This window comes from Euphorbia lathyris, chromosome 8, assembly GCF_963576675.1.
Source record: "Euphorbia lathyris chromosome 8, ddEupLath1.1, whole genome shotgun sequence".
NCBI lineage: Eukaryota > Viridiplantae > Streptophyta > Magnoliopsida > Malpighiales > Euphorbiaceae > Euphorbia > Euphorbia lathyris.
The window spans coordinates 48,922,528-48,940,692 of record NC_088917.1 but is presented as its reverse complement, the minus strand read 5'-3'; the positions used below and the strand labels follow the sequence as shown (position 1 = coordinate 48,940,692).

The 18,165-nt window shown below is 37.1% G+C and overlaps 1 pseudogene; it reads left to right on the top strand.

The window, feature by feature from the left end:
* Nucleotides 1-4,960: 4,960 nt before the first annotated feature.
* On the top strand, nt 4,961-12,002 carry LOC136203940 (E3 ubiquitin-protein ligase ATL4-like; annotated as a pseudogene).
* Nucleotides 12,003-18,165: the final 6,163 nt, after the last annotated feature.

Sequence of the window (18,165 nt, the reverse complement as noted above, 5' to 3'; positions counted from 1 at the left end):
GTAATAAAAAGATATCAATCCCACAGGGAACATTTTGATAATAAAAACTATAATTCTGATTAAATTCGTTTTCTCGAGATTAATAAAAAAATCGTTAAATGGTTTAAAAAGGTTTCTAATTCTAATTTTGGTTATAGTTAAGATTATAATTTATAGAAATTATGTTTAGATTAAAGTTCATTTCTAGGCTAATTTACAATAAGCGAAAATACAACTTATAACTTTGATTTGTTTAGAAAGATATAACAATTATCAATTTACTCAATTTAAAAGAATTAAACTGTAATCAATCTTTCCTTTCACTTTTGATTGATTACCTTAATCAAATGTGGTGTTTATATCCGATTAATAGATCTCTCGTAATGACCAAATATAAATCCGAATTTGCTAAAGAGCCCAACAAGTTAGTATGAAAAATACCAAGATCTTTATAAAATATTTTGCATGAAACACCCGTTAGAACTTCTTAAAGAATGTCGCTTGACAGACCAAACTCTAGAATGAAATAACAATAAAAAGGAATTGAATTAAAAGATATTCATTAGTTTGAATTGAAACATCTCAAGCTAACAAAGAAGAAGAAGTTTGAATGGCATTTGACTAGGAAGAGTTCCGGGTTGTCAATCCTTTACTCAACTTCGTAGGTTTGTCAGACCGTGGATCACCCCCAATACTGGTTCTTCTCGCTGAATCCTCAAAATAGCAATCTTCCAATTGTCTACGAAGCATAAACTCGACTTGAGTAAACTCTAATGTAAATAATAAAATATGTATCTTGTATCTATAACTATTTGTACAACTTGTAACTTTGTTTAACAAGTTTGTATAACAAATTTCTAACTACAACCAACCTTGAATTTTGAATTCTGCCTCTATTTATAATTATCCAAGAGGTGTGCCGAAGAGACGTGTCCGTTGGTGAAGAGTCGTCTCTATCTGGATGAAAGGATGTGTCGTTTGGAAAATAAAACATGTTAATTGTGCCGAAATTTCTTGCTGTCACTGTAGAGATTACAAGAATCTCAACAGAGATTTAGAGAAGAGGAAGGAAGGAGCGCGCAAGGCAACTGGGCGTGTGTCGCTACAGAGATTTTCAGAATCTCTGTAGTGATAGAAACTATTTTCTTCCTCTTTTGGTTATGTGCTTCAATTCTCTGACGCGGTTTTTAATCACTTAATTAGAATCATATTCCAAATAGGTTTACTAATAGATAAATAAATAAATATTATCATTATAATTATCTACATCTTAATATAAATAAATAAATGATAATCCTAATCTAATTAGATATTTATTAATGTTAGAGATTTAATTAATTAGAATCCCTATCCGAATAGGACTTCTAATTAGATAAATAAATAAATAAAATCATTATCTTTATTTATATCTTAATATAACTAGATAATAATTCTAATCCTAATTATATATGTATTTATGTTAGAGATTTAATTAATTAGAGATATAATCACATTAAACCTTATAATCAATATTATCCCACAATCAGATAATTTAATTATAACCATAATCTAATTATAACTATCAATTCAATTATTTCATAATGTATAAAATTCGACCCATATACTTCCTCTCTCTCCTCCGATTCCAAGTCCCATGTGCGACCCATTAAGTTCTTATCGCTGCTAGCCGTATATATTTATCGGAATTAATTCAATCTGATTAATTTCAACTTATATATAACAGAATGACTTCGAGAGCTGTTACTAGTAGAACCTTAGACATTCCCCCTGTGCGATAAGAAGTCAGGTTGAATACTGACGTTTACCTTTCCATATTAGGTCCAGTATAATTTGATCCTTTAGACAATTCTTATAACCATGAAACGTGTCATGTTACATATAACGAAGAGTCTGTTATACTTGTCTAGGTGGAATTAAATCTGAAAGATAAGTTAAGTGAAACCTCCATTTCTACTCTTAACTCTATCACCTTGCAAGGTTTCAGTCAATTCACCATAAACGACCCTTTGGATATATCTCCTACTTATCAGGAGTGACGAATGCTCAATCTAACATTGACTATCCTACAAATACTTTATGTGATACCTAACCCTGCTCTCACACACCCCAGGGCCTCTCCTGTAGTGGATCGTGCTCGCACAGAATCAAAGCATCACACTCCATAATCCAGAATCACTAATTAATGATTGTTTAAGTCCGAGGATTACTTATACCTACTAACACCAATGAGATGAACAGTTGACACTTAGATAAATCTATCCATATTGTTATCTCAAGTTGGGTCCCAATCCCAATGAACTCCTTCACCGGATCCATGTAACTGTCTAGATATCTCCATATCTATAGCTTGTTAGATCAGCTCCCTGTAAGTCTCAACAGTAATATGTCAACCCCTTTAACATATTACTTGACTTGGATTGATTTTAAGTTTATTGACTTATGATAAAGTATAGTCTCACTTCATTCTTGTATGAACATTTTATGATCACTTAAATAAACTTGGGATTTCTTTTATTTGACTTAATTAGTTCTGATAAAAGATTAATGCCTTTATATAGTTTAATTAACTATATCTCATAAAACAAATGATAATGAACAATTCATTTACAAATAGTTTATATCCTACAACAATTGTTTATAGGACATTAAACCCCAACATCCTAGTCTGTTATTCCATTGTCAGGCCGAAACTAGCTCTAAGGTTCAGCAATTTGGGTCTTACCAACTATGAAGTCGTCAATTTCATAGGTTTTTTTTTTATTACAGGGTATCAAATTCGACTCACAATATGAACCTAGATTATATTTGGATTATTGAATGATTTAATCAAGGGTAAAGTACAAAAATAAACCTTGTGGTTACATCTGTTTTCAATCGCAACCATGTGGTTTAAAACTTTTCAAAATGGTACCATGTACTTCAATCCGTTAGCAATGACAGGACAAAAATCTAACGCCGTTAAAAATTGATGATGTGGCATTTTTTAGTCAAAAAGTCAAAAGGGTAAATTTGTCTTTTAATTTATTTTATTATTAATTAACTTTTATTCTGTACATTCCTCTTCGTCTTCCCTCTTCTACTTCTCCCATTTGCCTCATTCTATTCGAATGTCCTCTGTCCCAATTATTCCATTACATCCGCTGTTCTTTCTTCGCCTATTCACTGTGTGTTTTCTTCATCCAGCCGGAGCAACCATTCTTCGTCCAACTTATTTCTCTTCAATTCCTCGTAGCTCCACCGTTCATCAGTCACTTTGACGCGTCGCCGTTCACCACATTTGTCTCCTTGCTCAGGTCACTTTCGGTCATCTCCGCCTGTCCGTCCACCTTTATATCATCAATCATATTGGCCCGGTTTCTCCCAATACAATTTTGATCTCTTGTTTCCTGCAAACAAAAAATTGAAGAGATAATTTGCCTTTAATGCCAAATCAATTTTATACAATTGAGTTTTTCTTTTGTTATGGACACTTTAGTTTTTTTGAATTTTCTTTAACACCTCACTTCAAAATTTTCATTCCTGCTTTTTGAGCTTAGGAGTAAGGAAAGGTCTGTGATTTTTCTGGTTTCTAACTTTCATTTTTCTGGGATTTTGAACTGTAAATTTTTTGATACTGGATTTTTGAGAATTGTGGTGAACAGAAGAAGAAATTGAAGATTCTGGTGTGACGATCGGACGAAGACGACACAATAAAGAGGAGACGTAAAAAGAGATCTGCCAAATTGAAGATGAACGGATGATGGCGACGAACGGAAAGAAGAAATCAGAGCGGAGAGAAGATGATGAACGTTGATCCGTTGAGATGTGAATTTGATCTGATTTCTAATTTGCAGGGGAGAATAATCCTTTGAGCTGTGGATTTTGCTCAGTGTTCTTGGACAAGTCGTGGCTGGGAAGAAGATATGCGAAGAATGGTGAGGATGATAGAGGAGGGAGAAGAAAGAACAAAGGAGAAATGAGAATGACAAAATTACCCCTAAGACTTTTTGACTTTGACTGCCAACTCAGCATTTTTAACACCGTTAGACAGAAATGTTTATGTTTGCTAACGGATTGAAGTACATAGTACCATTTTGAAAAGTTTTAAACCACATAGGTTACGATTGAAAACAGGTGTAACTACAAGGTTTATTTTTGTACTTTTCCCTTTAATCAATATGCTAGGCAGACATTAAAAACTCATAAACATATAAACTATACTAAATTGAATATTTATATTAAAGATGGAAGAAAATTATCACAAGGTTTACAACCAATTCAGGATTCATAAGAAGGATCTAAAAGTAAACAGAAATAAAAAGGGTAAAAGCCTATTTTGAAACCTGTCAACTCAAGTGGTCGTCTTCCTGAACTTGGCGTGGATGAACTTGAGAATTTGTGGAATGGATGAAAAGGGAGCTTTCTCAAATGTTAATGGCAGAATGGAAGAAGATGAATTTTTATTCTCAATGTGGAAGAAATTTATTAAATAAAGGGTAAATTAAAAAAAAAAACCCATGTGGTTTCATGTTATTCCAAAAAAACACTTGTGGTTTGTTAATACAAAAAAAAAAGACTGTGGTTTGCGCCGTTATCTGAAAAACGGAAAATGGCTTAACATCGTTAAAGTGCTGACGTGGCACATGGGTATGGTTGGAAATTCGAATTTTTTTTATTTTTTATTTTTTTTCCCTCTCTCTCTCCGCCTTCTTCTTCTTTCTTCTTCCTCCTTCTTCTTCCTCATTCTCTTCTTCTTCTTCTCTCTTCTTCTTCCTCCTTCCTTCTTCCTTCTTCCTTCTTTCTTCTTCCTTTTTCTTTTTTTTCTTCTATTCTTTTTTTTAATTTCAGACACTCTGAAATTTTCCAGAAATCTGTATACATAATCTGTCTGTGCCGCTCACGTGCTTTTTACTCTTTTCCAACATAAACATAGGCGCTTAATTATAAAGAAGCAAAAAGCTGAAGATTTCATAACTCTCTTCTCTCATCTGAACCACCAACAATGGCGGCAACATTACCATCTTCTCCGATTCCACCTTCTTCTCCGATGATTTCATTTACCATTAACAATCCGAATCAGAGTTCCAATCCTTCATCTTCTTCTTTTCCGTTTCAAAATCTGAAACTAAGCATTCTCGTTATTCTCCTAATCCTCTCCATCACTTTCCTTCTTCAATTTCTCTCTGTCTTCTCCTCCGTCATCTGAATCGGCGCTGTCTCCGCAACATTTCTACCTCCTCAACGATCTCAACATCCGCCGCTGCTCTCACTTCTTCCTCCAACCGTGTTTCGCCTGAGGTTAATCCTGTCTTATCTCTCATCGACTCTCTCCCGGTGTTCGCTTATAGCTCCATTAAACGGCGTTCGGCGACCTCTAATGGCGATTGCGCTGTTTGTTTGTCGAAGTTTGAACAGGAGGATCAACTTTGTTTACTACCTCTTTGTTTCCATGCTTTTCATGTCGCTTGCATTGATACTTGGCTTCAGAATAATCAGACGTGTCCTTTGTGTCGATCTCCGATTCATGCTTCCGACACTGATATCTTAAAGGCACTTTCTAGCTCCATTGACGGTGGTTGTGGTGGTGGAGATAGTTTTCGGCTTGAAATTGGCTCCATTAGCCGCCGCCAAACAGTATCTGATACCGGTGTAGAGCCGCGAAGTTCTTACTCCGTCGGCTCTTTTGATTACGTTGTGGATGATGAATCAGAGGTGAATATGAGTTATACACGCAGAAGAAGCGATTCCGATAAGGAAATCGGAGCTCAGATGTCTCAAGAGTTCAACCTGAGACATTATCCACAACGTAATCAAAAGAGAGAGAAGGAAAAAAAATCGAATTTCCAACCTTACCCCTGTGCCACGTCAGCACTTTAACGGTGTTAAGTCATTTTTCGTTTTTCGGGTAACGGCGCAAACCACAGTCCTTTTTTTGTATTAACAAACCACAAGAGTTTTTTTGGAATAACATGAAACCACAAGGGTTTTTTTTGGAATTTACCCTTAAATAAACTATGGATTACAAACTATGAACTAATTCTGAAACTAAAAACTAATTTCTGATTGATTGATGAAAATAATTCTAAGAATAAAAACTGATTTTACAAACTGATTGATTCCTAACTAATGAAACTATTTATAATGAAAACTAAAAGCTATTCTAATGAAAGACTAATTAATGAAAAGCTATTCTAACGAAAAACTAATTAATGAAAAGATATTCTAATGAAAAACCAACTCTTCAAACATTATCTAATAAAAACTAATTATTCTTTGGGGATCGAAAACCCAATTATTAAATGCAAAAAGAAACTAAAGATAATCTCTAAAAATCTGTCAAAGTATATTTGTAAGATTTTTATTTGAATTTGAACTCTTAAGTAGGTTCAATGAATCTGGTAAAAAAGGCTCCTGATTCTGAAGCTTAAAAATCTTCACATTTATCTTTAAGAATCTCCATATAATCTCATAAAATATTATTTAGATAATTCACCAAAATTTAATTAATTATCCTACCAAAAATCTTTTTTTAATTAACAAGTCAAAATTGATTTATTTTTTATAGGTTAATTTCTTAATTTTGGATACAGATTCAACTCAAAATAAAACATAGAAGATTAATTTATAAAAAGTGACAAAATACTTGACAAAAGTTAGAAATATTTAATAAAATGATAAAAAAGTAATTAAAAACCTAAAATTGACGAAACAATGATAAATTACTATTAAAGCAAATAAAAAAGATAATAAAAGATACAAAATAATCCCTAAAAACCGTACTAAAATATAAGGATTTTTGACCCTTATCACTGGTCCTCTAGTTCTAGGGGGATATCTTAGGTTTAACTAGACCTGGACTATGGACTTTTCTGTGGATGGCATCAAAAACTATCTAGTAGATTTGACCTGGGATCAGGTACACAAGGAAAGAAACTTGTTAGTTGAAAGTAAATTCACTAGTTGGAATGCTTACCCTTTTCTTGTGTTTGACAAGTGCACGCATCTCCCAAGGGGAGTGAGGCTGGATGTAGTGTTGCCATGAGGAAGGCCTCCCGGTCGAGCATCCAGAGATTTGTAGCTGAGTGCCTATTGACTTGGGTATACTATCTAGGAGATAGAGTGCACCGTTGATAGGAGGGACCCATTAGGCGTTTCATTCCATTGCCTCCGCCTGCGGAGATACTCAATATTTCCTGCTACACTAAGGACCCGGCCTTCGTGGAGCTGATCAAAGGAAAGCGTATGACTAAGCACATAGAGGGTGACTATCCCACTTTTATTGCCATATTCCTGTGGTGGACTCCAGTACGTCCTAGGGATGATGGCTATATCCCGGATGCACCTCCATAAGTATGAGTGGTTTACTTGTGTTGCATTTTGTCTGCTTGATTGAATGTATTACTGACACTTTATATGTTGCAGTCTCGAGGCAGGATCAGAGTTGAGCAGTATGCTTAGAGTGCTAGTGCAAAGTTTTCATCCGCCCCTTCTGCAGCTGCCTATGCCTCCAGCTCAAATGCGCATGCCCCTAGAGGTGATATTATCCTCAAAATTTACGTACCCGCAATATCTAAGAGATGCAAATATTTTTGTTTCATATATTCCTCAATCTCCTATGTAGCTTCACGTAGCGATCAATGGTGACTCCAACGAACTCTCACCATTGGAATCTCCCGCCTTCTCAATTTCCTCATTTGAGTTTCTAATATTTCCACAGGTTCCTCTTTGTAGGTTAAATCCTTGACCACTTGAATCTATGGCTCCGAAATCACATGATCTAGATCAGATCGATATTTCCTCTACATTGACACATGGAAAACATCATGAATCTATGATAACTCTACCAGTAGCATTAGTATATACACCAATGATCCAATCCTCTCCGTTTTCTCGTACAGTTGATGTACCTCGGACTCAGCTTCCTTCTTTTTTCGATGAAAAAAATCCCTCTCCAAGGTGAAACCCTTAAGAACACACGATCTCCCGCCGGTGCTTATCAACATAAAGTTTTTGTCTATCCTGTGCCGTCTGTAGACATTTCTTTACGGTATCAATCTTTTCGACTGTCTCATGTACCAATTTAGGTCCTTCTAACTGTCTCATGCCCTCCATATCCCAACAAACAGGATTTCTACAATTCTTTCCATACAATGCTTCATATGGTGCCATCCCAATGCTAGAATGGAAATTGTTATTGTACGTAAACTCTATCAATGACAAATGCCTATCCCAATCTCCTTGAAAGTTTAGCACACAAGCCCTCATCATATCTTCTAATGTTTGGATAGTACGCTTCAACTATCCATCTATTTGAGGGTGAAACGATGTGCTAAAATTCAGTTTTGTGCCTAAAGCTTTCTGCAGACTACCCCAAAATCGAGAAGTGAAACAGGTATCCCTATCTGATATAATAGAGACTGGAACACCATACAATCTCACAATCTCATCCCGATATAACCTTGTTAACTTGTCTAAAGGATTAGTTTGTCGCATTGGCAAGAAATGAGCAGATTTAGTTAGACGATCTATAATCACCCAACCCAAATAACATCATGTTTACGCATTGTCCTAGGTAGTCCAATAACAAAGTGAATGGTGATCCTTTCCCATTTCCAAGATGGAATAGTTAAAGGTCATAATTTCCTAACTGTTGTTTGATGTTCTGCTTTGACTTGCTGACATGTAAGACATTTAGCCACAAATTCAGCAATGTCTTTCTTCATAGACCACCACTAGTAATATAGTCTCAAATTTCGATACATCTTTGTAGTGCTTAGATGCATTGCATATGGAGCATTATGTGCCCCTTTCATAATCTCAAGCCTATATGCCTCTTTCTTTACCCAATAAGTAAAAAGTAGAAGTCCGAGGGTTAGGAAAGAAAGAACGGGAACAAAGCAAAGCCAGCAAGCAAGTCACGAAGCAAGCCCCAAGGAAGGGGAAGAGCAAAGTGAGGAATAAATAGAATAAAGTGGGGTTTCACACGTGATTTGAACCAGAAAAGAGAGATTCTTCAGAATCGTTTACCCGAAAAGATAGATAGCGGTAAACCTAGTTCTAGTAGCTAGGAAGGTAGAAAAGCAGTCATAGGGCCTATGGAAATAGGTAACTTGGTCACAGCTAAGAAGTCCAAAGACGGGAATATTGAGTTAACGGTTGGTGAAAAAGCAGATTATCCAAAGAATCAGAAAGCAAGGGTCAATTTGCAGCCAGAGGTAAGCTCCAAGCATAGGGTTCCTCTTCTTACAGTCGAGTTAGGATTGTAAGCTCAATATATAAATCCTCATGATTGTAAGCTCAATTTAAAATCCTTAGCTTTTGTTATTTCTTTAAGCTTTTATTTATTTGTAAACAGCCATTGAGCTTACGTTCCCCAATCCAACATAACGTAACTTAGTATAACGTAAAATAACGTAATGTAACGTGACGTAATGTAACGTGGGATAATGTAACAAAACATAACATGACGTAACATAACATGATGTAACGTAATGTAATGTGACATAACATCACATAACGTAACATAACGTAACGTAACATGACGTAACGTAACATAACGTAACGTGACATAACGTAACGTGACATAACGTAAAGCGACGTAACGTAACGTAACGTAACGTAACGTCATGTTATCAAACGTAACTTAATCTTACGTAACATGACGTGATGTAAAGTAACGTAACATAACAAAGAATAATGTAACATAACGTAACTTAGAATAACGTAACGTAATCTAACATAACTTAGAATAACATAACATAATGTAACATAACGTAACTTAGAATAACGTAACGTAACGTAACGTAACATAACGTAACGTAACGTAACGTAACGTAACGTAACGTAACGTAACGTAATGTAACGTAACGTAATATAACGTCATGTTATCAAACGTAACTTAATCTTACGTATTGTAACATGACGTGACGTAAAGTAACGTAACATAACAAAGAATAATGTAACGTAACGTAACTTAGAATAACGTAACGTAATCTAACATAACTTAGAAATGTAACGTAACGTAACATAACGTAACTTAGAATAACGTAACATAATCTAACATAACTTAGAATAACGTAACATAACGTAACGTAACGTAACGTAATGTAACGTGACGTGACGTAATGTAACGTGACGTAACGTGACGTAACGTGACATAACGTGACGTAACGTGACGTCACGTAACGTAACGTAACGTAACGTAACGTAATGTGACATAACGTAACGTGACGTGACGTAACGTAATGTGACCTCACGTAATGTAACGTGACGTAACGTAACATAGAATAATATAACGTAACGTAATGTAACGTAACGTAACGTAACATAACGTAACATAATGTGATGTAACATAACATAATGTGACGTAGTGTAACGTAATGTAACATAACTTAACGTGATGTAACATGACGTTAAGGGGGGGATATAAATAGCCTCTTGTATCTAAACCCTAGTTAGATAGAATTAGGTTACTTCTTTAGAGTTTTATTCTAAATAAATACTCCATAAATATTATCTACAGTTATTAAATAACTTCTTTAGAGTTTTATTCTAAATAAATACTCCATAAATATTATTTATAGTTTTTAGATAACTTCTTTAGAGTTTTATTCTAAATATAAAGATAACATTAAGTTGTTTGATAGAAGCAATTTAACCACTTTAAACCTTCTAACTTAATTATCCTATAATTAATTTAACCACAATTGTCTAAAATAAATTAATTCCCACATGTATATATATAATACATGTATTTCGCCCCCCTTCATTATTTGGGCCTTTATGGACTATATTGGGCTTCCATCTATTAATTAACATCCATTCATCTTTTTTGGTTCTAAGTCTTATGTGTGACCCATTATGTTCTTATTACTACTAGCTGTATACAACCAATAAATTAATTTCCCAAAATTACATTTAATCTTTGTATAACGGAATGAGTGCGAGGACTGTGATAGGAAGAACCATAAACATTCCCCTAGAGTTATAAGAAGACAGGTCGATTCTGTCGTTGACCTTTTCGTATTAGTTACAGTATAATTCGATCCTTTATCAACTACATCCTTGAACAGAATCTTATGACTATGGATTATGTAAAGTCACATATAGCGAGACGTTCGTTTTACTTGTACAGGCTGAGTTAACTCCGAATAGATAGGTTAAGTGAAATCTCTATTTCAAGTCTTAAGCTATCACCTTGCAAGGATTTAGAGTCAAGTCTTCCACAAGCGATCCTTGGACGTATCTCCCATTTATCAGGAGTGACAAATGCTCAATCTAATGTTAACTATCCTGCAATTACTTTCCGTGATACCCAACGCTTGCCCGCACACACCCTAGAGTCATCTCTGTTATGGATCGTGTTTGAACAGAGTCAAAGTATCACATTCCATAATCCAGAATCACTAATTAACAATCATTTGAGTCTGAGGATTACTTATACCTATTAATACCAATGTGATGAACATGTGACAATGATAAATCCATCCATCCTATTATTTCAAGTCAGGTCCCCAATCCTAATGAACTCCTTCACTAGATTCATGTAATTGTCCAGATATTTGCATATCTGAAGCTTGTAAGATCAGCTCTCTGTCTCGATAGAAAACATTGTTACATGCAAGTCTCTACAGTATTATGTCAATCCCTATTCAAAACATATTACTTGACTTGGGGTGGTTTTAAGTTTATTAGTTTATTATAATGTTTTGTCTCACTTCATGCTTGTATGACCACTTTATAATCACTTTAAATAAACTTAGGGATTTCCTTTTATTTAGACTTATTTAGTTCTTAAAAGTAATTGCCTTTATATAGTTTGAAAACCATATCTTATTAAAACAAATGATATAAAGAACAATTCATTTACATCTGGTTTATATCCTAGAACAATTGACTATAGGACTCTAAACCCCAACAAAAGATAATACTTTCCTTACACGATGTTGACATTAATAATCTTTATTTTTGCAGGCAATATATGGATATATGCCAAAAAGGCATATGATCATGTGCCTGTATATGGTCATATGTGTGTTCTTTAATCCATGCATGAGTATTTTTACATGTGCACATAGTACCAACATCTGGTGTAATGTATATACCAATGCATGTATAAATGCATTAATTCGTAGATTCTACGGTTTCAGACTTGGGAGGCATCATGGACATAAGGTCGAAATGTAATTCTTCAACAACATATTCAAATTGTGATTAAGAGAGATTTGGTTGCTCCGAAGGTGTACAGGTGCTGGGACCTAAGTCGATATCTTGGAAGAATGCTATATACCTTATTCATTGGAGTCAACTCTTATTTGCTGGAAGAGATTGCCATACCTTGAAGAATTGGAGAATAATGCCACCATTCTGATGTAGACCTTCTAACGATCGGGTACATGTAACTCAGTGATCGAGGAGGATAAATGAAAAGGTGAATGAGGTAAAAGGAAATCACTTTTACTATTTGATTCGCATTAAAAATTAAAGACCTTAGAACTTACATATTTATATTGTTCTTAGGTTTGCCCTACAAGCAATGGAATTACATTAAGGAAAATAAAAGGACAAAAAGGACTAAAACACTTGGAGAAATCTAGTGATTTGATTCTAGGGTTTTATGATGAATGGTGGTGATTGAGGATGGGTTTAATTTGCTGAAGTGTGGTGCACCATAGGATATACTCTCAAGCTTCCAGAATATACTAAAGACGTGTTTGGATAGAAATGTCCTTGATTATATGAAATGACTGAAATACCCTTGGTAGTCCAAGAGTGTCTTTCGGTCAAATAAGAAGCTTAAGTGGCTTAGGTTCTTTACTCATTTATACTTGGGACTCTTGCTCTGCCCTCATCTCTTTCTTTCTCTCTTCGAGTTCTTCCTTTCTCTTTTCCCAGAAAAAAATAGCTCTCAAAGATTGTTGTTCATGGTGTTGATCTTCTCACCATTCCTCAAACTAGGCTTGGTAAATATTAAGCAAGCCTAGTTTGCTAACCAGAAAACATAAATGAGGAGAGTGTTGTGCTTTGGTGAAGAGGTCAACCAGTTGCATGGCGGAGGATATCAGCATCAGCCATAGGAGTCTAGTTTGCACCCTTTCTCGAACCACATGACAGTCTATGTCGATGTGCTTCGTCCATTCGTGAAAGATGGGATTCTGGGCGATGTGCATGGCTGAGGCATTGTCGTAGAAGAGGAGAGCTGTCGTTTGCGGCGGTGCGCTGAGATCGGTGACTAAAAGCTTGAGCCAGTGAAGTTCACACAAAGTGGAGGCTATGGCCCTGTATTCAGCCTCAGAAGAGGATCATGACACGGTGTTCTGCTTCTTAGATCTCCAAGAGACGATTGCGGACCTTAAGAAGACCACATAACCGGTGATGGACCTTCTGGTCTCAGTGCATGTTCCCCAGTCGGAGTCACTGAAAGCCTGTAGCTGTAAAACATTGTTCGTGGGAAACCAGAGTCCGAGGCCAACAGTGCCTTTCAAGTAACGCAAGACCCTGTCTACCCTTTGTTGATCATCTATGTTGGGTTCATTGAGACGTTGAGAAAGTTGGTTTACTATGTAGGAAATTTCGGGTCTTGTGTGGGTTAAGTAGAGTAGTTTGCCGATTATTTGTATGTATGCTGTAATGTTGGTCAAGGGGGTAGCTCGCATGCTAGGTTTATGGTGTGGTAGAGCCAAGGAAGATGTTGGTTTGCTGTCTAAAAAGGTCGTATCTTGGAGAAGTTCTAACACATATTTCCTCTATGACATGTGCAGGCCCTTTGAGCTTCGAGTAAATTCAAAGCCAAGGAAATAGTGGATGTTTTCGAGATCTTTGATACTGAAGGAACGATGGAGGTGGTGTTTTGCTGTAGCGATGGCATCATCATCGTTGCCTGTAATGATTACATCATCGACATAGATGAGTAAGGCAGTGAAGGAGTGATGTACCTTTCTGATGAACAAGGAGGGGTCTGTATTGGATTGAACAAAGTCCATGGCCCGTATCGTGGAGGCCTATTTGGCATTCCACTGTCTACCGGCCTGCCGGAGACCATAGAGTGACTTGTTAAGCCGACATACTTGGTTGGGCGAAGTTCTTATCATGCTAGGGGGCAAGGTCATGTATACTTCCTTATGGAGCTCCCCGTGGAGGTAAGCGTTATCGATATCCAACTGCTGTATGCTCCATTTCTTTGCTACTGCTATTGTAAGCAATGTTCTAATTGTGGTAAATTTTTCCACAGAGGCAAATGTTGCGGTGAAGTCTACCCCTTCCTACTGGGTGTAGCCCTTTGCCACAAGCCTTGCTTTCAACCTGGCGATGCTCCCATCGGCCTTGTGCTTGATTTTGTACACCCACCGGCAACCAATGGGCTTCCTTCCTTCAAGTAAGGGTACCAACTCCCAAGTATGGTTTGATTCCAATGCCACTAATTCGTCATTCATTGCCTGTATCCAGTTGGTGTCTAACTTTGCTTGGTTGTATGACAAGCGATGTTCATGGCAAAAGTCCATTTTGGTGAGGAAAGGTTGTTGTAAGAGAGATGCTTGTTAAGGGAGTGCAGAGAGTTGGCGAATTTTGGCAATGGATGCCCTTGCAGTAAGGCTACATGGTAGTTTTTGAGGTATGTAGGCAGTTTTCTTGTTCTGGTTGGCCTAATGTGTGTTTGTGTTTCTTCTGGATGTGAAACAACTGTGTTATTGCCATTGTTTGCCTGTGCATTGGGTTGCAGATCTGTTGTCTATGTCTTATTCGACCGAGCATCGTTTGAATGTGGTTGTATGACCTCTTTGTCATCCTCATCTTCTGGTATCGTTTTGTGTAATAGTTATAGTTCATCCTCATTGCAGAATGATGCATCCACCCCTTTGTCTGTGTCTGAAAAAGGGAAATGTTGTTCAAAGAACTTCACATGCCTGGAGAAAAAAACAGTGTTAGTGTTAAGGTTTAACAATTTAAAACCCTTCGTGTCGTTCTTGTATCCCATGAAAACACATCTGGTTGCTCTATCAGTGAACTTTGTCTTGTGCCTGTCCAGAGTCGAGACGTATGCTAGGCATCCGAAGGTTTTTAGATTGTGCATATCATCCTTTTCTCCATAGATGCGTTCAAAAGGTGTTTGTGATTGTATTGGTGTGGATGCTAGTCTATTGATTAGATACACTGTGTGACTGACTGCTTCTGTCCAGTAGGCTTTAGGTAATGAGCTTTGCATCATTAGAGCCCTAGTGGTGTTCATGATGTCCATGTGTTTGCGCTCAACCCTGCCGTTTTGCTGTGGCTTTTCTAGGCACGACGTCTGATGGGTTATCCCCTTGGTAGCGTAGTAATCCTTCATTAGAAATTCTAGGCCATTATCGGAACGGATGACTTTCACTTCCATGTTAAACTGTTTGCTCGTGTATGCACAGAAGTTTTGTAAAGCCTGTCTTGCTTCCCTTTTATTATGTAACAAGGCTATCCATGTATATCTACTATGGTCGTCTAGGATAGTAAAAAAATAATGTTTTTCTGAATGCGATTCTTTGACCGGTCCCCATATGTCTACATGCACTAGATCAAATGATTGCTTTGCTTTACTATGGCTTGTTGGAAATGGTATTTTCTTTTGCTTGGCTCTTTGACAAATGTCACATGGCATTTCTTTAAACAACTTGTAATCATTACATGGTAGTTTTAGCGCCTTTAATCGCTCGTAAGAGGGATGGCCAAAACGCGAGTGCCACACATCGGCTTTGATTGAAACTAAAAAACAAAAGTGTTATTACTAACTACGCTTGGTAATGGCTGTTTGAGATGGTATAACCCTTCTTGTTCCTTAGCCCAGCCAATTGTCTTCCAATTCCTTGTGTCCTGTACAACACACGTTGAGCTGGTTATGAGAACATATAAATCATTTGACTGTAAAAGTTGGCTAGTGGAGATTAGGTTATAGTTGAAATTTGGTATGCATAGGGCTCGGTGTAGAATCAATTGAGGACTTAACACAATTATGCCTGCATATTCTGCTTTTACTTTTTCTCCATTTGGTAAACTAACCCAACAGTTTGCTATTTTGTTGCATGAGCTATAAAATCCAACATCACAAACAATATGGTATGTTGCCCCGGTGTCAATGATTCGGCAAGAATTCGTAATTTTATTTTGAAGAGCAGGATTAGAGGCATTACTAGAATGGTTGTCTTTGGCGAAAGTGTTTACGGTGCTGGTTGATGTTGACACATTTCGTTGGCTGTTAGGAGGAAGAAGTGACACCAACTTCTGGTACTGATCTTTGGTGAGTATAAACCGTTCTCTGTCACCGTGTGTGTTATCTTCCTTTACGGAATCTCCCTCTTCCCTTCCTGCATTGGTGGCGTTTGCCTTTGGTTGCACAGTTTTGTTGCCACCGTTTCTTCCTCTATTGCCATAGCTCGGGGGGTAACCATGCTTCTTAAAGCAAATCTCTTCGGTATGCCTTGTGTTGCCACAAAAAGTGCACAAGGAGGATCCTTTACTGATGTTTCCCTTGCGATTGAAGTTTCTAGCGTTCCCATGGTAATTTCCTTATCTATTTTGTTGATTTGTGAATCCAGCAAATGATGTGTGCTCACTTGTTTCATTCTGTCTTGCAGGTGCGAGGCCTATCTGTCTCTCGTGTTGAATAGACAAGGCATAAACCTTGTTCAAAGATGGCAAGGGCTCAATGAGAAGAATCTGTGAGCAAATGGTCGAGTAGGCTTCATTCAAGCCTTGAAGGAAGGTCATTACTTGGTTGGTATCCTGCTGGTCATGCAACACCTTGAAAGCACTACAGTAGCAGGCAGGTCTAAATGAGCATTTTGGCATGGGTCTGAGGTTGGTGAGCTCGTCATATATGATTTTGAGGTTCATGTAATACTCTGTTACACTTCCATTCCCCTGTTTCAGACCGTGCATTTCTCTTCTCAGTTCAAGGATCCTTAATGAATCCGCCTGGTCGAACCTCTCCTTCAAATCTGCCCAAACTTGCTCCGTCTTATCTATCCACATGACGCTGCATGCTATCGGCGGGGAGAGGGCATGGTGGATCCAGGACATCACCATGTTGTTGCATCGTTCCCATTGGTTGAGCATGTTGTCTGTGACGGCGGGTGATTGATAGCTCCTATTTGTATAGGGTTTTTAGGACCCTTTTAGCTCGTTTTTGCTTTATTTCCTTTTAATTTTAGTATCGTTTTGTTAGCTTTTGGTTAAAATCAGTTATTTCTAGTATTTATGGCATTTTTTGTGTTTTCATGTGTTTTTAGGCCTATTTGAGCATTCCCGAACCAGACCCGAGCCTTTTGGAGCAATTTTGAATAATTCAGGGACCGTCGAAGCACTTTTGGGATTCGTTAGGGACCATTAGAGCAGATTTCAGAAGCCTGGGGACCAAAACGAAGAAAACCGGCCCTTTTACCCCTTTTGGATGCCTGTCTCATCGAGACAGAGGGCTGTCTCGCCGAGACAGGCACTGTCTCGTCGAGACACTATGCTGTCTCGACAAGGCGGGAGAGGCGCAAAAACGCCTCTCCCCTGCTGGAATGTCGAACTTAAGCCTGTAGAACACCTATTTTAGCACAGGAAAGGACCTTTTTACCCTCGGGAGACTTAGGTTATCTGCCTACGACTATAAATAGGTAGCTTAACTCAGTTCTTCGGGAGATTAGACAGTTTTTATTCTTAGCCACTTTAAATTATATTTCAGCTTTTAATTTCAATCAGTTTGTAGCTTAGCTTTAATTCTTTGAAGAACAACTCAAAGTGTGGAGGATCTACCTTGTTTACATTGTAATCAGACGAACGGGTTTTAGAATCTCTTTCTCCTTCCCTTTATCTTTATTACATTTAATCAAGAATGCTTTCATTTATCCTCAATTGCATGTTTAATATGATTGGCTTGTCTATGAGCTAATCCCCATCCAATCTAGAATGGGGATGAAATTGGTTGAATGATTATGTATGTTTAGGGTTTAGGTTTAAGGAATTCGCTTTTGATTCGATCAGTTTATGCATGCTTAATGCCTAGATGATGTTAGGAGCAGGATTTCTGCTAGAATGAGCATTGATAATGATCAACTAGCCTGTTTATGTATATAATGTGCTTAATGCCTGTGACCCTGACATTAAATAGGATTATAGATAGATGAAATCCTGACCACGGAATCCTCTATACCAAATTTGTATTAACCTGACTTCGCTAGAGACCACTAGGAATGA